General features: G+C 40.9%; 1 protein-coding gene across 3 annotated transcripts in view; it reads left to right on the top strand.

Moving 5' to 3' along the window:
- Positions 1–24411, top strand: part of slc8a2b (solute carrier family 8 member 2b) — a 235872-nt gene that overhangs the window by 111902 nt on the left and 99559 nt on the right. The window contains exon 3 of one of the 3 annotated variants that reach the window (XM_061877531.1): positions 15316–15384. The exons of the other annotated variants lie outside the window; for them this stretch is intronic. The gene's annotated coding sequence lies outside the window, so the exon portion shown is untranslated. The remainder of the gene's footprint in view (positions 1–15315; positions 15385–24411) is intronic. 3 annotated transcript variants of the gene reach the window in all.

The raw sequence follows: 24411 nt of genomic DNA, 5'->3' as shown, positions 1-24411 counted from the left end.
TTTGTTCACTTCCTGTTCTCAATGTATTCACAATGTACTCCACAATTAATAACATTCAAAAGAAATAGATAATAATTGGTGAAGTAAGTAAGATTATCTTGAAAATGAATGGATGGATGAGATAAATTCAGAATGTTTAGCATTATTCTTCTTCTTTGTACTTTGTAAACACTTTAAGTTTGAATAGTTTTTTGAAGTGGATATTAGTACATTGTTCGATTTCTTTGCCTAATCCATTTCATAATTTAATTCCACATACTGATATACAGAAGGCATTAAGTGTTGTACCTTTGTACAATTGTTTTAAATTACATTTTTCTCTAAGGTTATATTTCTCCTCTTTCGTTGAGAAAAATTGTTGTATATTCTTATGTAGCAGGTTATAGTTTGTGTTGTGTATAATTTTAGCTGTTTGCAAATTCACTATGTCGTGGAATTTCAGTATTTTTGATTCAATAAATAAAAGGTTTGTATGTTCTCTATATCCAACATTATGTATTATTGTAACTGATCTTTTTTGTAACACCGTTAATGAATGAAGTGTACTTTTGTAGTTATTTCCCCATATTTTTGCACATTAACTCAGATATGGTAACACTAGCGAACAGTAGAGAATATGAAGTGATTTTTGGTCTAGGACATATTTTGCTTTATTCATTATTGACGTGTTTCTTGCTACTTCATGTTGTATATTTTGTACATGGGAGATAGGCGCCAGCGCCCCCCGCGACCCCAAAAGGGAATAAGCGGTAGAAAATGGATGGATGGATGGATTTCCAGCTGTCATTTTATGTGTAACTTTGCTACCTCTTGGCCAGGACTCCCTTGATGAAGAGGTTCTTAATCTCAATGGGATTTTTTCCTGGTTAAATAAAGGTTAAATAAATAAATAAAAAATATGCCATGGAATTTGTGTTTTGTGTCTTAAATACAATTTTATAAAATGTTTGTTAATTAAATGCAAAAATCCTCACATTTAAATAAATAATAAATGATAAATGGGTTGTACTTGTATAGCGCTTTTCTACCTTCAAGGTACTCAAAGCGCTTTGACACTACTTCCACATTTACCCATTCACACACACATTCACACACTGATGGAGGGAGCTGCCATGCAAGGTGCCAACCAGCACCCATCAGGAGCAAGGGTGAAGTGTCTTGCTCAGGACACAACGGACGTGACGAGGTTGGTACTAGGTGGGATTTGAACCAGGGCCCCTCGGGTTGCGCACGGCCACTCTTCCACTAGTGGTGCAATACATCTTGAAATGACTTTGACCCGTATTTTGAGTCAAAACATAATAGAAACCCTGTTTCCATATGAGTTGGGAAATTATGTTGGATGTAAATATAAACAGAATACAATGATTTGCAAATCATTTTCAACCCATATTTGATGTTCAAACTGATAAACTTTTTTTTTTTGCAAATAATCATTAACTTTAGAATTTGATGCCTGCAACACGTGACAAAGAAGTTGGGAAAGGTGGCAATAAATACTGATAAAGTTGAGGAATGCTCATCAAACACTTATTTGGAACATCCCACAGGTGTACAGGCTAATTGGGAACAGGTGGGTGCCATGGTTGGCTATAAAAACAGCTTCCCCAAAAATGCTCAGTCTTTCACAAGAAAGGATGGGGCGAGGTACACCCCTTTGTCCACAACTGCGTGAGCAAATAGTCAAACAGTCTAAGAACAACGTTTCTCAAAGTCCAATCGCAAGAAATTTTGGGATTTCAACATCTAAGCTCCATAATATCATCAAAAGGTTCAGATAATCTGGAGAAATCACTCCACATAAGCGGCATGGCCAGAAACCACGATTGAATGACCATGACCTTCGATCCCTTAGATGGCACTGTATCAAAAACCGACTTCAATCTCTAAAAGATATCACCACATGGGCTCAGGAACACTTCAGAAAACCCATCCATCCATCCATTTTCTACCGCTTATTCCCTTTCGGGGTCGCGGGGGGCGCTGGCGCCTATCTCAGCTACAATCGGGCGGAAGGCAGGGTACACCCTGGACAAGTCGCCACCTCATCGCAGGGCCAACACAGATAGACAGACAACATTCACACTCACATTCACACACTAGGGCCAATTTAGTGTTGCCAATCAACCTATCCCCAGGTGCATGTCTTTGGAAGTGGGAGGAAGCCGGAGTACCCGGAGGGAACCCACGCATTCACGGGGAGAACATGCAAACTCCACACAGAAAGATCCCGAGCCTGGATTTGAACCCAGGACTGCTGGACCTTCGTATTGTGAGGCAGACGCACTAACCCTTGTCGCTACATCCGTAAGTGCAAGTTAAAGCTCTACTATGCGAAGCAAAAGCCATTCATCAACAACATCTAGAAACGCCGCCGGCTTCACTGGGCCCGAGATCATCTAAGATGGACTGATGCAAATGGGAAAAGTGTTCTGTGGTCTGACCAGTCCACATTTCAAATTGTTTTTGGAAATATTCAACATCGTGTCATCCGGACCAAAGGGGAAGCGAACCATCTAGAATGTTATTTACGCAAAGTTCAAAAGCCTGCATCTGTGATGGTATGGGGGTGCACTGGTGCCCAAGGCATGGGCAACTTACACATCTGTGAAGGCACCATTAATGCTGAAAGGTACATACAGGTTTTGGAACAACATATGCTGCCATCTAAGCGGCGTCTTTTTCATGGACGCCCCTACTTATTTCAGCAAGACAATGCCAAACCACATTCAGCACGTGTTACAACAGCGTGGCTTTGTAAAAAAAGAGTGCGGGTATTTTCCTGGCCCGCCTGCAGTCCAGACCTGTCTCCCATGGAAAATGTGTGGCGCATTATGAAGCGTAAAATACGACAGCGGAGACCCCGGACTGTTGAACGACTGAAGCGCTACATAACACAAGAATGGGAAAGAATTCCAATTTAAAAGCTTCAACAATTAGTTTCCTAAGTTCCCAAACGTTTATTGAGTGTTGTTAAAAAAAAAGGTTGATGTACCACACTGGTGAACATGCCCTTTCCCAACTACTTTGGCACGTGTTGCAGCCATGAAATTCTAAGTTTATTATTTGTTAAAAAAAATAAAAAAAAAGTTTATGAGTTTGAACATCAAAAATTTTGTCTTTGTAGTGCATTCAATTAAATATGGGTTGAAAAGGATTTGCAAATCCGCCCGATTGTAGCTGAGATAGGCGCCAGCGCCCCCCGCGACCCCGAAAGGAAATAAGCGGTAGAAAATGGATGGATGGATGTATTCTGTTTATATTTACATCTAACACAATTTTCCAACTCATATGGAAACGGGGTTTGTAATTGTGCTTTGGGTACATCATGCTTGTGTAAGGTACTTTTCAGACAGGATGTTGCGCAGAGCAGAGCGCTGTTATTGTGAAGGGGTGGGGGAAACTGTGCTGCTTTTCTGAGATGATGTGTAGAGACGACATGAGGTTGTTTAAAAAAAAAAAAGAAGAGGGGGCCTATCATGTTGCGGCTGCTGTCCTGTTTGTACATTGATCTTACATCCAACCGAGCGGTTTAGCTCGGTTGGTAGAGCGGCCGTGCCAGCAACTTGAGGATTGCAGGTTCGATTCCCGCTTCTGCCATCCTAGTCACTGCCGTTGTGTCCTTGGGCAAGACACTTTACCCACCTGCTCCCGGTGCCACCCACACTGGTTTGAATGTAACTTAGATATTGGGTTTCACTATGTAAAGCGCTTTGAGTCACTAGAGAAAAAGCGCTATATAAATATAATTCACTTCACATGATGTCGTTCACAACAACACAATCAGATGAGATGTGTTGTGGGCGTATTGTTCTCTTGAGCTTATTTGTTTAGTCGCTGTTAAAAGTGGCTGTCTCAACATTGTGTCATGATCCGTTGCCCGGATCCTAGTTTATTTAGGTTTTTATTCACTTGTTTAAGTTCCGTTTCAGCGCCCCTGTTATGTGTTTCTCGGTTGTCATGGGCGCTGATTATTTTCACCTGCCTCTGATTATTGTTCAGGACGCTCACCTGTTCCCGAGCACTAATCAGAGCGCTTTTCAGTCCGGCCTTTTGCCTTTTGGCTGTTTTATTTGCTTACACCAGGGGTCGACAACCCAAAATGTTGAAAGAGCCATTTTGGACCAAAAATACAAACACAAATCCGTCTGGAGTTGCAAGAAATTAAAAGCCATTTTACATACAGATAGTGTGTCATGAGATATTAATTGAATTATGAGGACTTAACAGAAACTAAATGAGCTCAAATATACTTACAAATGAGGTATAATGATGCAATATGTATATACAGCTAGCCTAAATAGCATGTTAGCATTGATTAGCTTGCAGTCATGCAGTGACCAAATATGTCCGATTAGCACTCCACACCAGTCAATAACATCAACAAAACTCAACTTTGTGCATTCATGCACAACGTTAAAAGTTTGGTGGACAAAATGAGACGGGAAAAGAAGTGGCATTACACACGTCTTACAAAGTTGGAGAGAGTTATACATGTAAACAAACTACGGTGAGTTCAAGGACCGCCAACATTATTAGGACAAAACGCGCTCGCCAAATACTCGAATCAATGAAGCATGTTTAAAATAAACAGTGTACTTTATAACAATTAGGGAGGTTTGTGTCATGTTTTCCTCCTACATAAACCATATTAAAACAAAAAATATTTTTTCCCCCTCATCTTTTTCCATTTTTCATATATTTTTGAAAAAGCTCCAGAGAACCACTATGGCGGCGCTAAAGAGCCGCATGCGGCTCCAGAGCCGCGGGTTGCCAACCCCCAGCTTAGACCCTTTTTATCCCTGAGCTAAGCTTTGCCTTATGCTTTTCTTGTTAGCTATCCCGTTAGCTCCCCGTGCTTTAGGCACACTTGCTTTGTTTGTTTGTTCCTGCCTTATTTATGAGAATAAATCACTCTCTTACCTGCACCTTTGCCTCTGGAGTTCCAGCTGCATCTCGGGAGAACGATCCACGCATCACCATGCAACCACAACGTGACACATTGTTTAATTCAGGACGGGGCGTTTGAGTTTTCTGGGGGATGAATGAGTGCTATATGTTTTCAAACAAATGTTCCTTCTCCTCACAATGACAACATTTCACTTACATTTATGTCAATTTCCCTAATATGCCTCGTTTAATAGCGGATTCCGTTTCATTGGCCAATTCTGTGATTCCGTCCGTGGTTACGCTAACATGGAAATCAAATGGCTTTACTTTTTTTTTATATGTAGTGTATTATTGATCAGGTTGAGGAATTTGCATGGCTGCCGGATTAGTGACCCCAAAATGCAGGAACCAAGACAACAGAGAGCCGGTTAAGAAGAGTTTCATTTACTCAAAACAGAGGAGAAAGCAGTTCTACAAACATAAAGCAATCTTTGAGCACCGAGGAGTGCTCGAGATAGGCATAAATAGAGAAATGCTGATTGGCAGCTGGCGTGGACCGGCTGCCAATCAAAAGCAGGTGAGGAACGAACCACAGGAAATGGATACAAGATAAAAGCAATGATGGAAAGTAAATACAAAACAAGGAAACAAACAGAAACAAAGTGTCAGATCGTATACTAGCTCTGTGTCAAATCAAAAGTAGCAATCATAGTCGACATACCAAATTTCTACTAGATCTGCTCTTTTTTTTGTACTCGTGTGCTCTGTGTCACTGTTCCAAGCTCAGGAAATTTCAATAGTTTTTTTATATTTAGAATATTTTTACGATCGGGAGAAGCCCAAATCAAAATCCGATTAATTGTCTTTTGTGGAGGTCTGAGGGATATCCTTGTTTTTTTTTTCCAAAGGTGGACTTTTTGCTAGGACTCTGGCTCAATACAATGGCTTTAGTGCTCGTTACGTAAACACACAAGTGATGTCTTCCTCTTCAGATCACTGCGTCCAAACACTCCTCCGCCTCGTTTGTTCCCACTCTCATTTGCTGCTAATCGTATTCAACTTCAATCGGCCTCATGCACATTCTCTCCTAATTATTCAGCGTTTATTTAATCATCTGACATTCCTCCTCGCCACTCTACTGTCAGAGCACTTTTGTTCGTCTGCTCCGTCGCCGCCTCCCTCCTCGTCATTTGTCAAACCACGGGACGGGACGGCCTTTGTCCTTGTTCGTTTTTTCCCTCCTGTCAATCTAATCCAGTGTTTTTCCCTCCTGTCAATCTAATCCAGTGTTTTTCAACCACTGTGTCGCGGCACACTAGTGTGCCGTGAGATACAGTCTGGTGTGCCATGGGAGATTATCTAGTTTCACCTATTTGCTTTAAATATATTTTTTTGCACACCAGTATTTATATTCTGCAAATAATGTGTTGTTGTTGAGTGTTGGTGCTGTCTAGAGCTCGGCAGAGTAATCATGTAATACTCTGCCTTATCAGTCTGTGGCAGCAGGTAGCTGATTGCTTTGTAGATGTTGGAAAAAGCGGTGTCTTGTTTGGGTCGCATCTTTATGCGGGGTCGTTCTCCCAGGAATGCAGACGGACTATTCTGGACTAAGGTGGCAGGTAGGAACATATTTAATTATTCATTAACAAACAAATAACTAGCAAAACTTGGAATCGGACATGGAACGACCAACATGAACTGTGGTAACGCATAACAACAAGCAATGACGCCAGGCCGACTGACTGGCAAAGACAGGTTTAAATAAGGGTCTTTGATTAGAAACAGGTGCGCGAGCCTAACACTAAAGGCAGTTGAAAATCATAAGTCGGCATGGTAAACAAACAAAACAAGGGAGTGAAACAGGAACTAAAAGAGTCCTAAAACTAACAAGATATAACAAAAACATAATCCCGACCACAGATCATGACAAGCGGGAGGCAGTGTTCAGGTAAAAAGGTGTCTAATGCTTAAACCAGAAATAAACAAAAGGTGAGTGCCCCTAAGAAAAGGTATTGAGGCTTAGGGAAGGCTATGCAGAACAAAACTAAAACTGAACTGGCTACAAAGTAAACAAACAAAGAATGCTGGTCGACAGCAAAGACTTACTGTGGAGCAAAGACGGCGTCCACAGTAAATATTCTTGATTGCTAAAACATAGCAGGTGTGCAAAATATCAATCAAAGGAAGACATGAAATTGCCACAGGAAAATACCAGCAAAAGAGAAAAAGCCACCAAAATAGGAGCGCAAGACAAGAACTAAAACACTACACACAGGAGAACAGCAAAAAAAAAAATCCAAATAAGTCACAACGTAATGTGACAGTACACCTACTTTGAGACAAGAGCTATATTGATGCATGCTTGGTTATGGTTTAAAGTTTTATCCAACAATTGCGACAACAACTGTTTACCGTCAACTGTGTTTCGTTTTTTTATGAATTTTGCTGGTGGTGTGCCTCTGGATCTTTTTCAACGCAAAAAATGTGCCTTGGCTCCAAAAAGGTTGAAAAACACTGATCTAATCCAGCGCTTCACTACGGTTTTATTCTCCACTCGCACTTTCTTATCCCTCACATCGCTATGGACGCATGTTCAACTGACATCCCCACTATTTTTAAAAACGCTGCACAAACACAACTGGGTTAAATCGCGGTGGTGTGGGGAATAAGTCCTGTGGGGGTCGTGTGGGCCGAGTGTCGAATGATAACATACCTGCACGTCCACAGAGACGCCGCGTCAGCACCGCAGCAGCCATGAAGGTTTAATGACGGCCGCTGGAGAACTGCCTCACACGTCTTATTTTCATTTAGATACAAAATCCCAACCTCCAATTGCTCTTTCGCATTCAAGCAATTACTTTGCCGGTAAAACATGCCCCAATCAATAATGTCTTCCATTGGATGGGTGCTACAGCACAACATTAGATACTCACAAACACTTCTGATTAGAGCCAATGGCAGTTCCCTTTTTTATTTTTATACGCAATACCGCCACCTACAGGACAGTAAAGTCAGAACGCCTTATCTGTAAACCTACTTGTCTCATCGCAGCCCTGCAAGGCTTTTCCATTTTCCATTATTGCATTTCCAACAAGATAAACACACATGCTAATGGTAGCATTGCTTGTTGTTGTACCCAACAATCCCAGCTCAGTTTCTTTGCCGGACTCGATCTCTTCTTAGATAAAATGAGGCAGATTTTTTTGTAGAATTTTTGCGCATCATTCACAATCCCTCTGTAGGACAAGAACAAATATGTTTTTTTTAATACATTCTAAATCCTAAATACACATTGGCAAACATAATCTAACAATGGAGTCAATGTGAGCTTCTCTATTCCACCTACAAAGCCCTCTAAATCAGGGGTCCCCAACCTTTTTCCCACCAGGGACCGGTTTAATGTATGCATTATTTTCACAGACCGGCTTTCCATGTGTGGCAGAAAAAAAACAGCAAAAAAATGAGCATGAAAAATCAACTCACCATAATGCTGAAGTCATGGGAGCCCTGGGTGTGTTTCTTTACAAAGAGATGGTCTCTGGCATGTTGATGGCATATCAATCAATCAATGTTTATTTATATAGCCCTAAATCACAAGTGTCTCAAAGGGCTGCACAAACCACAACGACATATGGCATGGCATCCATGGTCCGGTGGCCATGGATGAAATGATTGCTGTCCAAAATATGTAAATATTACAGTGTCACTATTAGTTTTGTAACAATACCAATATTATGGTACCAGTACCGGTACTAAAATTATTTTGATACTTTTCGGTACTTTTCTAAACAAAGAGGACCACAAAAAATGGCATTATTGACTTTATTTCAACAAAAAAAATATTAGGGTACATTAAACATATTTTTCTTATTGCAAGTTTGTCCTTAAATAAAATTGTCAACTTTGTAGACAACTTGTCTTTTAGTCGTAAATAAGCTATCAAAGGCTCCTAATTATTCATCTGACGTATGCAGTAACATTATGTACATTTATTGTCTATTATTTTTTCAACATTATACGAGGGACAAACTGTAAAAAAACATTATTAGTCTCCTTGTTTATTTACTGTTAATATCTGCTTGCTTTCTCTTTTAACATGTTCTACCTACACTTCTGTTAAAATGTAAAAATCACTTATTCTTTTGTTGTTTGATACTTTACATTAGTTTTGGAAGATACAACACATTTGGGTATCAATCTGATACCAAGTCGTTACAGGACCATACAGTGGTCATATTCAAAGTCCTGAGTTTATAAACATCCATCCATCCATCCATTTTCTACCGCTTATTCCCTTTTGGGGTCGCGGGGGGCGCTGGCGCCTATCTCAGCTACAATCGGGCGGAAGGCGGGGTACACCCTGGACAAGTCGCCACTTCATCGCAGGGCCAACACAGATAGACAGACAACATTCACACTCACATTCACACACTAGGGCCAATTTAGTGTTGCCAATCAACCTATCCCCAGGTGCATGTCTTTGGAAGTGGGAGGAAGCCGGAGTACCCGGAGGGAACCCACGCATTCACGGGGAGAACATGCAAACTCCACACAGGAAGATCCCGAGCCTGGATTTGAACCCAGGACTGCAGGAACTTCGTATTGTGAGGCAGACGCACTAACCCCTCTGCCACTGTGAAGCCCGTTTATAAACATAATATGGATAAAAAAAAATTTAAAAAAAGAAGATTTTGTGATGCCAAAAAATATTGATGGAATTATAGTAGTATGGACTAGATACGTGCCTGTACTTGGTATCATTACAGTGGATGTTAGGTGTAGATCCACATATGGCGTTTGTTTACATTTTGACGCCGGTGAGCTACGGCGTGTAGTGAAGCATGTTTAGCTATTCCTCGTCCTGCAGGGATGATACTTGTAAGAAACATACTTTATTTGTTGCCATGGAGGCGAGGATTAGTGATTTAGAAGTTACTAAAACACTGCCGACGGCGGATGGACGTTAGCCGCTAGCTAGCTAGCTATGTCTTAAAGCACCTCGTCCGGAGGTCATTTCAGTGTTATAACTCCACCTTTATCTTTAGTTTGTAAGCCAAAATGCATCCGTTCTCTCTTTTCTGTCTACACACTGTGTCTGTTTGTAAGTACTCTGTGATCGTGCGCTGCCGAACACGCTCGTCTGCTCGTAAAACCAGCAATGTCACGACGCGAATTCGACGCGGGCACAGGGGGGTGCGGAACCGGTTCATTACAGAGACGGTATCAGACCGAAAATGATTCATTAGTATTGCGTTACTATACTAATACCGGTGTACTGTACAACCCTACTTACTACACTACATACAGTGTATACTTACATTGATAGTGGTTGTTGGTTGTCTTCAAGAATGCTTTACAGGCAAAATAGAGGCGACTGCCCGACACGCTATTGTTAGCTGACTTTTTCTAATGTTTATTTACGCTTTAGAATGCATTAAAAAGAGAAAATCATATGTGTTCAGTCTTTACAGTGGCAAGCATTCGCTTAGTCTGTTGCTATTACACTCCAATTTGCAGCAGTGGTCCGTTTTCTTGCTGCCCTCAATCTCCCCTGGGACAAAATTTGTGGGAGTGAGTAAAAAAAACAAAACTGCAAGTCTGCAGAGAGCTGTGGCCACACCCCTTAGATGCCACTTCCCGCAAAGTCAGTTACGTTGCTGCCATGTCATATACAAGGATTAAGGACAAAACACAGTTCCAGGTTAGCTGTTGAAGTGTGTTTGATAAGCTGGACTGTAATAGCAGGAGCCTCGCCAAACCCCGCCTCCCTCCTCCTCTCCTGCAACATGAGATTGTTCAGATAAATGGATCCAGGAGCTCTCCAGGGTGCCCGTTCAGTGCCGCCAGGGTCCATAAACAGGCCATCCATCTCGCTCCCTGTCTTGCCTAAACCTGGGCGACGTACATTAAAGCAGGAGCCATTTTCCCCTCATCCAGTTACCGCCACGCAATCACACCGCCGGTATTTGCATATAAATAGGAACCCAGTCCTCCAGTTTCATCTTCACATGACAGCGGATCACACGCTCCAGTCTTGATCCGGTTGGAATGCACACATCTTATCATATAATAATAATAATAATGGATTAGATTTATATCGCGCTTTTCTATTGTTACATACTCAAAGCGTTCACAGAGAAGTGGGAACCCATCATTCATTCACACCTGGTGGTGGTAAGCTACATCTGTAGCCACAGCTGCCCTGGGGTAGACTGACGGAAGCATGGCTGCCAGTTTGCGCCTATGGCCCCTCCGACCACCACCAATCATTCATTCATCATTCATTCACCGGTGTGAGCGGCACCGGGGGCAAAGGGTGAAGTGTCCTGCCCAAGGACACAACGGCAGCGACTTTGATGTCCATAGGTGGGAAGCGAACCTGCAACCCTCAGGTTTCTGGCACGGCCGCTCTACGCACTACGCCATACCGCCCCTTATAATATATAAGAAGCTCTTTTAAGTGTCAGCAGGCATCTGAAGAGGAACAGAACCATGTCACATGTTGGTATTTGCACACAACCTGAATTGGTGCAGGTGCACTGTAAAAAAAACATTCTGTAAAAAAAACGGTCATCTACTGGCAGCTACGGCTGCCAAACGAAAACCATAAAATTAAAGTAAAACACTGTAAACCAAATAATGATCAAAAACCTTATATTTACAGGAATTTTCATGAAACGTTTTGTGGAAAAATATCGTACTTATACATATTTTTACTAAATTATTAAGATCAACCACCTTTAATAAAGTGACGATGCAAATATTTTTGCAGAAAAATAACTTTATTCTACAGAGTTTTTCCAAATTATTACAATCAACCAACTTTAATGAAGTGACAACGCTGGCAGTTCCACAGAAAAATACCATTATTTTACAGATTTTTTCTGAATTGTTAAGATCAGGGGTTTCAAAGTCAATTTACCTGGCGGCCACCGGATGAAAAGTGGATTCACCTTCTTTGACAACATACTTGCCAATCCTCTCGATTTTAACGAGAGACTTCCTGTGACGCTGGGCCATGCAGCGCTACTCTTCCGGGCTACACCCCCGCCACCACCCCACATCACTGCGCCCCTTCGTGTGTCGGTCGATGTGGGCGGGGTTTGGTGGTTGCGGGGGTGTAGCCCGGAAGAGGAGCATTTGGGTATTTGTTCTTTTGTGTTTATTTTGTGTTACAGTGAAGATGTTCTCCCGAAATGTGTTTGTCATTCTTGTTTGATGTGGGATCACAATGTGGCGCATATTTGTAACAGTGTTAAATTTGTTTGTACGGCCACCGTCAGTGTGACTTGTATGTCTGTTGGCTGTTGATCAAGTATGTCTTGCAGTCACCAGCGTGTGTCATATTACAGAGAAAAATGTTAAATTGTTAGTATGAGCATAAACCTTTATATAACAGGCTACAAATATTTTTCAACTTGAATATAAAAATACACATAAATATTAAAAAAAAAAAAAGATTTTCCTTAAAATTACATATAAAACTGTTAGATTGTTAGTATGGACATAGAATTGTTTATAACAAGCTACATAAAATAAATGAAAGTTACTGACTGTAATTTTACATGAATTTGAAAGTAATTTGAGAAAACAGAAAATTATATGTATTATTAATTTGGTATTTTTCTGTAAAAAAAAATTTAAATATACATAGTTCGTCATTACTGGCATATTACTTAAAATAACAAGCGTTTTTTTTATTTACAGATAATGTCTTCAATTCTACAGTTTTATAAACTATTTTAAAAAAATTGAAAAATTACAGTAGAAATTTTGAGTAAATTAACCATAAAAATAGGATTTTTTTTTACAGTGTAGCTTCTGTGCAGGTACAGATTAGTTTAGAATATTAACAACAGGCGGGCAGCACGGTGAAACCTGGGTTAGTGCATGTGCCTCACGAGACCCTGCCCCAAGTGGAGGAGTTCAAGTACCTAGGAGTCTTGTTCACGAGTGAGGGAAGAGTGGATCGTGAGATCGACAGGCGGATCGGTGCGGCGTCTTCAGTAATGCGGACGTTGTACCGGTCCGTTGTGGTGAAGAAGGAGCTGAGCCGGAAGGCAAAGCTCTCAATTTACCGGTCGATCTACGTTCCCATCCTCACCTATGGTCATGAGCTTTGGGTCATGACCGAAAGGATAAGATCACGGGTACAAGCGGCCGAAATGAGTTTCCTCCGCCGTGTGGTGGGGCTCTCCCTTAGAGATAGAGTGAGAAGCTCTGCCATCCGGGAGGAACTCAAAGTAAAGCCGTTGCTCCTTCACATCGAGAGGAGCCAGATGAGGTGGTTCGGGCATCTGGTCAGGATGCCACCCGAACGCCTCCCTAGGGAGGTGTTTAGGGCACGTCCAACCGGTAGGAGGCCACAGGGAAGACCCAGGACACGTTGGGAAGACTATGTCTCCCGGCTGGCCTGGGAACGCCTCGGGATCCCCCGGGAAGAGCTAGACGAAGTGGCTGGGGAGAGGGAAGTCTGGGTTTCCCTGCTTAGGCTGTTGCCCCCGCGACCCGACCTCGGATAAGCGTAAGATGATGGATGGATGGATGGATAATAGTGATAATAATGGATTAAATTTATATCGCGCTTTTCTATTGTTAGATACTCAAAGCGCTCACAGAGAAGTGGGAACCCATCTTTCATTCACACCTGGTGGTGGTAAGCTACATCAGTAGCCACAGCTGCCCTGGGGTAGACTGACGGAAGCGTGGCTGCCAGTTTGCGCCTACGGCCCCTCCGACCTCCACCAATCATTCATTCATTATTCATTCACCAGTGTGAGCGGCACCGGGGGCAAGGGTGAAGTGTCCTGCCCAAGGACACAACGGCAGCAATTTGGATGTTAATAGGTGGGAAGCGAACCTGCAACCCTCAGGTTTCTGGCACGGCCGCTCTACCCACTACGCAATACCGCCCCAAAAGTCCTGAGTTGTCCTGGGTTCAATTCTGGGCTCGGGATCTTTCTGTGTGGAGTTTGCATGTTCTCCCCGTGACTGCGTGGGTTCCTTCCGGGTACTCCGGCTTCCTCCCACTTCCAAAGACATGCACCTGGGGATAGGTTGATTGGCAACACTAAATTGGCCCTAGTGTGTGAATGTTAGTGTGAATGTTGTCTGTGTGTCTGTGTTGGCCCTGCGATGAGGTGGCGACTTGTCCAGGGTGTACCCCGCCTTCCGCCCGAATGCAGCTGAGATAGGCTCCAGCACCCTCCGCGACCACGAACGGGACAAGCGGTAGAAAAAATGGATGGATTGATTAACAACAGGCTTGTTTATTTGTGTAAGACAGGGGTGTCAAAATCAAGGCTCGCAAGCCAAATCCGGCCCACGAATGAATTATCTGTGGCCCCCGGGAAGATATTTGAATCGTATTAGAACCGGCCCGCCTGTTGCTGTTTTGCACGCACCAATGCTCCATCAGTAAAGGTGCTAGGAATTTTCAAAATGGGGTGCCAGGGACCCCATCCAGTCATAAAAATGGGGTCCCACCGTAAATTTTTGGGGTACCCCTTTTTTGTAACCGTTTTGAAAACAAATGATAAATGTATGCATTATCCTGTTGTATCTCACAGTGTATTTATGTGTTTTGGAAAAAGGTTGTCATAATAAATGTTACTTAATGCATTAAAAATAAAAAAATAAAAATGTAAACGTACCGGATTTTTCGGAGTATAAGTCGCTCCGGAGTATAAGTCGCACCTGCAGAAAATGCATAATAAAGAAGGAAAAAAACATATATAAGTCGAATTTTTGGGGGAAATTTATTTGATAAAACCCAACAACAAGAATAGACATTTGAAAGGCAATTTAAAAGAAATAAAGAATAGTGAACAACAGGCTGAATAAGTGTACGTTATATAACGCATAAATAACCAACTGAGAAGGTGCCTGGTATGTTAAAAGCCTACTGAAACCCACTACTACCCACCATGCAGTCTGATTGTTTATATATCAATGATGAAATATTAACATTGCAACACATGCCAATACGGCCTTTTTAGTATACTAAATTGCAATTTTGAATTTTCCGGGACTTTTTTCTTGAAAACGTTGCGTAATGATGATGTGTACGCGTGACGTCACGGGCTGTTATGATTATGAGCGCTGCACACACACACAGCTAAAAGTCGTCTGCTTTAACAGCATAATTACAAAGTATTTTGGAGATCTGTGTTGCAGAATCTTTTGCAATTTGTTCAATTAATATTGGAGAAGTCAAAGTAGAAACCTGGAGTTGGGAAGCTTGAGCCTTTAGCCACACAAACACACGATGATTCATTGTATAAAATTCACAGAGGTGAAACTTTCCTCTGGATCAGAGTGGACATGGATCCCAACTACATGTCAACCAGCAGGTTTCGGTGAGAAAATTGTGGTTAGAAAGTCGGCGATTACCGGATATCAGCTGAGCTTCTGCCTCCCGTACAGCTGCTGTCGACTTCCCCGAGACACTGCGCGTCAACACCCAGGCCGTGGACGTACACTTCCGACTATCAGGTACTGTTAAACTCACTAAAACACTAGCAACACAATAGAAAGATAAGGGATTTCCCAGAATTATCCTAGTAAATTTCTCTAAAAACATATAATTGCAATTGGGTTTTGTTTTTTTTCTAGTCCGTCGCTATCAATATCCTCAAACACGAATCTTTCATCCTCGCTCAAATTAATGGGGAAATTGTCGTTTACTCGGTCGGAATAGCTGTTTTTGTTGGAGGCTCCCATTAAAATCAATGTGAATATATGAGGAGCCATCAATATGTGACGTCATCGTCTGCGACATCCGGTAGAGGCAGGGCTTTTCTCCAGTTGCGAACTTTATCGTGGATGTTCTCTACTAAATCCTTTCAGCAAAAATATGGCAATATCGCGAAATGATCAAGTATGACACATAGAATGGACCTGCTATCCCTGTTTAAATAAGAAAATCTCATTTCAGTAGGCCTTTAACGTAACATATTATGGTAAGAGTCATTCAAATAACTATAACATAGAACATGCTATACGTTTACCAAACAATCTGTCATTCCTCATCTCTAAATCCCATGAAATCTTATACGTCTAGTCTCTTACTTGAATGGGCTAAATAATATTTTTATTTGATATTTTACAGTAATGTGTTAATAATTTCACACATAAGTCGCTCCCGAGTATAAGTCGCACCCCTGGCCAAACTATGAAAAAAACTGCGACTTATAGTCCGAAAAAATACGGTATTCAGTTATAAACATTCATTCACTTTCTTCTTTCCTTCATGGATCTAAACCAGGGGTGCCAAACGTACGGCCCGTGGGCCGGATCAGGCCCTCAGACAGTTTTTATCCGGCCCGCGTGATGAGTTGGCCAAGTATGCAAATTAGCTGCTTTTTTTTTTATGAAAGAAACTGCTGTTCTTATACTCTTTCAGATTTTCTTTTAATCAGACAATATTTTTGGTATATTGAGATGGAATCTTTACCTGACATGTTTCAACTGTCATCTGCAATCTTCTTCAGAAGGGTCACCTGACCACTGTGACGTGTTGGGGAAACTGCTGTTCGGAATGTGTCCACTGGGTGTCACAATAGCAATTCTTTTAGGAACTAGCAGGAGGTACAAAGTAAAGTGTGGTTGCGGCTCCTCTCCCTTGACCCAAATGAAACTTAAAACTTACCGTTTTTATGTTATGTTTTATGTTTGGCATCTTTACTCCCCAATAATGTCTCTGTCAAAAGTGAGAAAACTTAACCCTTTTGAATAGTTTTACCTCCGTTTCTTACGGTTTGCTGAGTTAGCACTGGATTGATACATAGACATGACAAAGGAGAAATTTGATTACCTCGAAGAGTTTACATGTTGTGTTTTTTGTTCAATCCCAGAAAGGACTGTGACTTAAGTTTCATCCTGGCTTTGTAGATACACTGAGACGAAGCTCATTGTGTTCGTCGTTGTGTTTTTGAAACTGCAACAATTTCCTCAGAATTTTCAACAAATTTTAAGTGTTTTGTCCACAGGATTATTTGTGATTTGTACGTTTTCATAATCTGTTTGTTCTATTTTTGGACAAAGTAAAACAAAGTAAACAACCTGGAGCTGTCTTTTTTATGTTTTTAGTTTTAATGCCATGATTTTAATAGTCCGGCCAGCGTGTGTCATGTCTTTGTGATCATGTTCTGTTTAGTTAGGTTCTGTTTTTTTTTTGACTCCATTAGTTCCTGTTTTTGCGCACCCTGGTTGGTTTTTGTTTCCATGACTACCAATCAGTTCACCTGTTCTCATGACTCACGCACCTGATCCATTTGGACTCATGCACCACGTCACCATTTAAGCCTGCAGTTGCCAGGCAGTCAGCTTGGCGACATCACCCTCTATCACCTTCTACTCACCCTCGACACAACCTTGTTATCCATGCGGATGATCCCTGTTCCTTTCTTGTTCCAAGTAAGTTTTTTGTTATTCATGCCATAGTGCAAGTTTTCATTTTATGACCATAGTTCTGCCTTAGTGCAAGTTTTTTTTTCATAGCCAAGTTGTGTACCTCCGTTGTGAGCGCTTTTTGTTTATTCCTTTTTAAAAAAATTATAATTAAAAGATGTCCTTACATTTCACACCGTGTCCATTACAAACGCTTTGCATGACGGGAAAACAAACCACACCATAGTCCAAGTCTTAACAGCGTATGCACAGATTTTCCTCCATGCCGCCCCTGAGCTAAAATGAGTTTGACACCCCTGGTGTAACAGATCACGAACTGGAATATGAGTATTGTTTGGGGCCTCCAACCATACAGAAAAACAAAAGGATGCGTGGTACAGTTTGGTACATCTTAAAGATGCTAAAATCAATCCAATAGGTTAATATATGCTAAGATATCTGAACATCTATACATCTTAGCTTTGTTTTATTAATGACAAAGCAAATTAGAGTAACACCTAATCAATAATGAATTGATTACATGTTTACCATAAAAACAAGTTGGGGGGGGGGCCTCCAAGCAGCACTTTGGACACCTTTGGCAAACATTGATTCTTAAGCCGAACAAATCACTATTTAGAGGTTCCATTGTGCTGATTCCAGTTAAAAACAAACAAAATTACATTTGAAAAAAAAGTGAAATATGTCAGGATGCTTGCAGTATCTTTTAACCCAGACCTTGGCAAAATATGACCCACTGGACAATTCCAAATAATCTTTTTAGACCTTTTTGAAACTCTGTAAGATGTGCAGTGCTGTTTTTAAATTACCGCAAGTCTTGAACTATCGAAAGTTCTCCTCTCCAGCTCCGTCTGGCGTTGGTTTTCATCCAGGATGTCTCTGCACATTGCTGAATTCATCTTCGTCTGGTCAGGGAGGTGACCAATAACCCCATGGTCACTCTGTCAGAGCTACAGCTTTCCTCTGTGGTGAGAGGAGAACCTTCCAGAAGGACAAACATCTCTGCAACAAACCACCAATCAGGCCTGTATGGGGACAGATGGAAGCAATTTCTTTGTAATAAGTTTGCCAAAATGCACCTGAAAGACTCTCAGACCATGAATAACAAAATTCTCTGGTCTGATGAGACATAGATTAAACTCTTCAGCCTGAATGCCAGGCTTCATGTTTGGAGGAATCCTGGCCAATAACATCCCTACAGTGAAGAATGATGGTGGCAGCATCATGCTGTGGGGGTCGTTTTCAGTGGCAGGATCCCGGAGACGACTTAGGATAGAGTGAAAGATGAATGCAGCAATGAACAGAGACATCATGGATGAAAACCAAGGCTTCCCATCCAACCTGATGGAGTTTTAGAGCTACTGCCATGAGGAATGAGAGAAAGTGCCAAAGATAGGTTTGCCAAGCTTGTGGCATTGTCTTGAAAAGACTTGAGGCTGTAATTGCTGCCAAAGGTGCATCAACAAAGTATTGAGCAAAGGCTGCGAATACATACGCACAAATAATTTCTTTAAAAAAAAAAAAAAATTGGGCAATTTCGAAAAAAAAAACGTGTAAGGACAAAAATGAATTTATTCCGTTTTGTAATGAGGCTGTAACAAAGCAAAATGTGGAAAAAGTGAAACACTATAAATACTTTCCAGATGCACCGTACACACGAGCGAAGTGGACTGTGAGCAGTAGGTGAAAGTGATGGATCAGATTGTGTTTTCGAGCCTGATTGCAGAGGGAAAAAAATAGTTCTTGTAGCGGGGGATGATCTCCACTTTTTTCTAGTTTCAGGTTGTTCGGTCCACCTTCAATCTGTAGGTGGACTCATCGTTGTCTGAGAGGAGCCCAATGAGGGTTGTGTCAAACTTAATCAGTTTTACGGACTTGTGACTGGAGGTGCAGCAGTTTGTGTACAGGGGGAAGAGCAGAGGGGTAAGTACATAGCCTTGTACAAATGCTGCTTCAGGTGTCAGGAAGTCAGTGATCCACCCGCATATGTAATCTGGGACATTCAGCAGGGGGAGTTCGTCTTGTGGAAGAGTTGTAAAGATGCAAAGCTCAAGTCCACGAACAGTATCCTGGCATAGGTTCTTAGGTTTCGAAATGCTGGAGAACCAAGAGGGCCAGGTTTACTGCGTTGTCTACAGATCTGTTGTCTCTGGAAGCAAACTGCAGCGGGTCCAGGAGGGGTGATGGTTTTGAGGTGGAGTCGGACCAGGCATTCAAAGGACTTCCTGACTACAGACGTCTACAGACTGATCCGTGACTTCCTGGGGACACGAATGATGTCGGAGGATTTAAGGCAATGTGGCACATGACTCAAGGTATTATAGGAGTTTCAGAGTGGATGGGGTTACACAGTCAGGCCCGGGGACTTTACTAGGGGTTCAACCTGTGTTAGCTTTGTGTTGTGGAAGTTATTAACAAACAATGTGTTAAACATCATAACATATCTTTGTAATAATAAAAAATCCCTGGGGGGCAGTTTGGACACCCCGGTCTTTAATTATAACTTTTTATGCATCACATGCATTTACAAACGCAAGTGGCTTGACGTGATTAAGTGTTGATTGTTTCCAAGGTCCGTTCAATAGCAGTCCCAAGGGACGCATTAATTGTTGTTGACGTCAGTTGGGGAGGAGCTCCGTCAGTAACTACATAAGTCAGTAATTACATAAGGAATGGATTATAGCAGGGGGGTCAAACTCATTTCAGCTCAGGGGCCGCATATCGGAAAATCTATTCCCACACGGGCCGGAGTGGTAAACTCATGGCATAATAACTTAGAAACAAAGACAACGTCAGATTGTTTTCTTCGTCTTACTTTGGCCAAGAAGAACAAGCACTGTCTGAAAATTTACATATTCCAAATTATCCTGTTGGCAAAAAACTTGAAGTAAGTTGAAAATTCGGAAGGAAAATTTGGTGCAGTTTCAGAAAAAAACCATGAACAACACAATTAATTTAAACTTGGTCTCAGTGTGTTTACAAAGCCATTAAACATTAAGCACTTTCTGTTTAGGGTTCTCACGTTGGCAGTTCTCTAATAAAAACGTTTGGAAAAGTAATCGAGTGTTTCCTCAAACTACGGCATTGTTAAAATCTGCAACTGCCACAACACATTCAATTGAATTCACACATCATTGAAATATTACATTTGTGATATAAACAAAACAAATATCAAAATGACACCATAACTGAAATCTTGGTAACATAACTACAAACTTAACCAATGTTAACATAATACATTTAATGATAAAATAAAATAGAACAAACACAACAAATGTAGAGACGTAAATTTTTACAATGGAGTTCAGGATGCGCATCATTCATTCAACCATGACATGGAACTTTGACTAATAAAGATGATGGTCATGTTGACTTAAGTCTTTGCATCTTACCATTTCGTTATGTTATCTGTTGAGTGGATAATTTACAATAAAAGAAGGTATTGTGCGTTGATACTGCCGCCATCTTCCGCCAGCCAAAACAGAAGCAGCTGATTGTTTGCACCTGTGCTGATTGGCGTACCGGCCTCCAATCCAGAGGGGGGTTAAAGTCAGCTGACACGTCCTCTTTAAACACTGCATTGTGTGACGTGGGTTACACTTGAATTGCTATTGCGACATCCAGTGGACACATTTCGAACAGCAGTTTCATTCATTAAAAAAATGCAGCTTATTTTTATACTTAGCAAACTGATCTTGCGTGCTGTGGGCCGAATTAAACCTGTTGGATGGGGTAGAAAGAGAAAAAAAGGAAAACAGGTCGGGAAATTGCAGGGACAAGAGGGGAATAAGACAGAGACAACAACAACAACAACAACAACAAACACAACAATAACAACAATAGACACAAAAGTGATCGCAAAGAGTGAAGTAAATATTAATAACATAGAAATGACAATGAACATTATTACACTACAAATGAAGCAATACAAATAACAATAGGAATAACACTATTGATAATGAATAATACCAAAAATTACCACTATTATCAACAATACAATTGTTTCAAATGCAACAACACATATATGTAATGATAACTTCAACTACAAAAGAAAGCAGGTATATGGAGGGGAAAAAAGAGAAGCAAACTGTATTAACCTTGTAGATGGTAATAGCAATAATAGGTTAAACTTTGTCAGTGTGCCGTGTGTTACCCAGTTTCCCCTAGGGCAGGAGTGTCACACTCATTTGAGCTCAGGGGCCGCATGGAGGAAAATATCTGCACACGAGAGCCGGACTATTAAGATCATGGCATTAAAACAAAAAAATAAAGACACCTTCAGATTGTTTTATTAGTCTTACTTATGCCAAAAATAGAACAAACACATTCTGAAAATATTACAATAAAAATATAGAAAAAAATACCAGCAGCGGTAAAGTTTAGAAGAAGAAGGTGATTGAATGTTTATAACTGAATATATTCACATTTGCATAAAAAAAGTTTTCTTATCTATTATTTTATTTAAATTAATTTAGTAACGTTAATGACAACCTTGTTCCAAAACACTATATATAACGTGAGATATAACAGGAAAAGGCATACATTTGTCATTTGTTTTCAAATCGGTTACAAAAAAGTGGGACCCCAAAATTGTGCTGTGGGACCCCATTTTTATGACTTGATGGGGTCCCTGGGAACCCATTTTGATTCCTAGCGCCAACACTAAGTATTGGTGCGTGCAAAACAGCAGCAGGCGGCTGTGGCCTGCGGGCCGGTTCCAATACTAATCAAATATCATCCCGGGGGCCTTGACTTTGACGCATAGGCCCTAGGGCAGGGGTCCTCAAACTTTTTGACCCGGGGGCTGCATTGGGTTAAAATAATTTGGCTGGGCGCCGGGCTGTTTACATATATATATATATATATATATATATATATATATATATATATGTGTGTGTGTGTATGTATGTATGTATATATATATATGTATGTATATATATATATATGTATGTATATATATATATATATATATATATATATATATATGTATGTATATATATATATATATATATATGTATGTATATATATATATATATATATATATATGTATGTATATATATATATATATGTATGTATATATATATATATATATATATATATATATATATATATATATATATATATGTATATATATATATATATATATATATATATATATATATTACAAAATAAACGCCCTTGGGCGAATAACCGCCCATGTCCTAATAGCCGCCCGGGGTCCCACCCCATTTTGTGAATTAACCAGCTCTTACTAATAACCGCGTATGTCCAAATAGCCGCCCAGGGGCAGTTATTTGCATAATTTTTATTCAAATCATATTGATTTTTTAAGCCCAATTTATAAGCTAAAATGAAAAGCAAAGGTGCAGCAATTCTGGTAATTACGGTAACAGCAGACAAGTGGAGTCCAGAGATTTACATGACAATCAAAGGCTTAACTAAATCTGTGCCGTGATGGCTTACGTTACGTCAGGATTCTGGGTAATCAACGCTCTGCAATGGATCACCGCATATAGCGTAACACACACTCAACAACAACAACAAACCCACGAGGAAACGTTTCAACATGGCAAGAAACAGTAGCAGTGAGTTTAATGAACAGGATTCCGGTACACCACAACTGATGGACGGGAATACTTTAAGGGGGAAGAAGAACAGAAAGTTTGACTTAAAGTTCAAGCTAGCTGGTTGTGAAGCATGCGGAGCAGAATTCTGGTTTGGCAGCGGCCAGGCAGTTTAACGTTGACCCAAAACGTGTACGAGAATGGAAACAAAAAAAGGGAGAACTACTATCTCAGTCAGCAATCGATGGAAAACGGGCTCACTTATATGGTGGAGGTAGGAAGAAAGTGAGCGACGAGCTTGATGCTAATTTGTGTCAGTGGATACATCACGTTCGTGGACTAAACCACTGTGTCCCGCAAAATGATCCGCATTAAGGCCAAGGAGTTGTATGCCACCGCGAGTGACACGAGAGACCCCGGGGTGGTGTTTGGTGCAACGAGTGGCTGGCTTAATCAATTCCTGCGTCGAAACAACTTAACCCTCGGGAGGAGAACAACTGGACAGTAACCATTGTAACCAAATAATGGCTTGGTGCAGGCTGGTGCAAAAAAAATAAAAGCTTTGTTCAAATAACCGCCTTCTTCTTTTAAACGCCTGTCTTCAAATTCGATTTTGTGAAATAAACGCCAGGGCTACTATTTGGTAATATACGGTATAAGATATCACGTCATCGATTGTAAAAAGCAATTTTTAGATAATGTGATTTGCCTGAGCGGCTAGGAGACTCTGATAGTAACAAGCAACAAGCGGTAGAAAATGGATTAGAAAAGACAGATTTAAAAAAAATATAATAATAAATTAACTTGGGACTTCCTGCGAACGCTGGGCCGTAGTTTGGGGACCCCTGCCCTAGGTGAACAAAGTGAATATATGTTTGATGAAACGTGATTATATGCTTGACTGTATGTATGCATATATGCTTGTATACAGTATATGTATATGTATGGGTGGTAGAGTGAATATGCGTGTAGATGCACCATGAGTGTGTAGGTATATACTGTATTTGTGTATGTATGTGGTAGCATAGGTACCTATGTACCTATGCTACCACATACATACATACATGTATATATGTATATATATATATATATATATATATATATATGAATGAATAATTGTGTGCAAGTGTATTTGTATGTACAATATTGTTGTCTCCCAGAATGCACCTTATTTTTATACTTGGCAAACTGATCTTGCGGGTCGCGGGCCGGATTGAACCTGTTGGCGGACCGAGCCGTATGTTTGACACCCCTGCTTTATAGAATGACGTGTTTGCTCCATCTGACCACAAAGGTTCACTAATACAGGAAGTGTGTTGATAAATCTGCCCGCCTTCTTTACAATCTTTGGTGACCTCATCGAGCTGACAGAAATATTGGGAACATCTCTCGGTATGATGCAGTACAATAATTGCCTTTACTTTCGACACGTCTCTCCGACCTTGTGCGTGTGTCACTGAGGAGTCCAACATTGAAGTTGTTAAATGAAAGCTTCTTAACGGCTGCTACTTATCACAGTCAAACGATGACATTCTAGTTAACGACC

This window comes from Nerophis ophidion, linkage group LG18 (genome assembly GCF_033978795.1).
Source record: "Nerophis ophidion isolate RoL-2023_Sa linkage group LG18, RoL_Noph_v1.0, whole genome shotgun sequence".
NCBI classification, from domain to species: domain Eukaryota; kingdom Metazoa; phylum Chordata; class Actinopteri; order Syngnathiformes; family Syngnathidae; genus Nerophis; species Nerophis ophidion.
The sequence above is the reverse complement of the archived record's forward strand: the minus strand, read 5'-3'. Positions and strand labels throughout refer to the sequence as shown.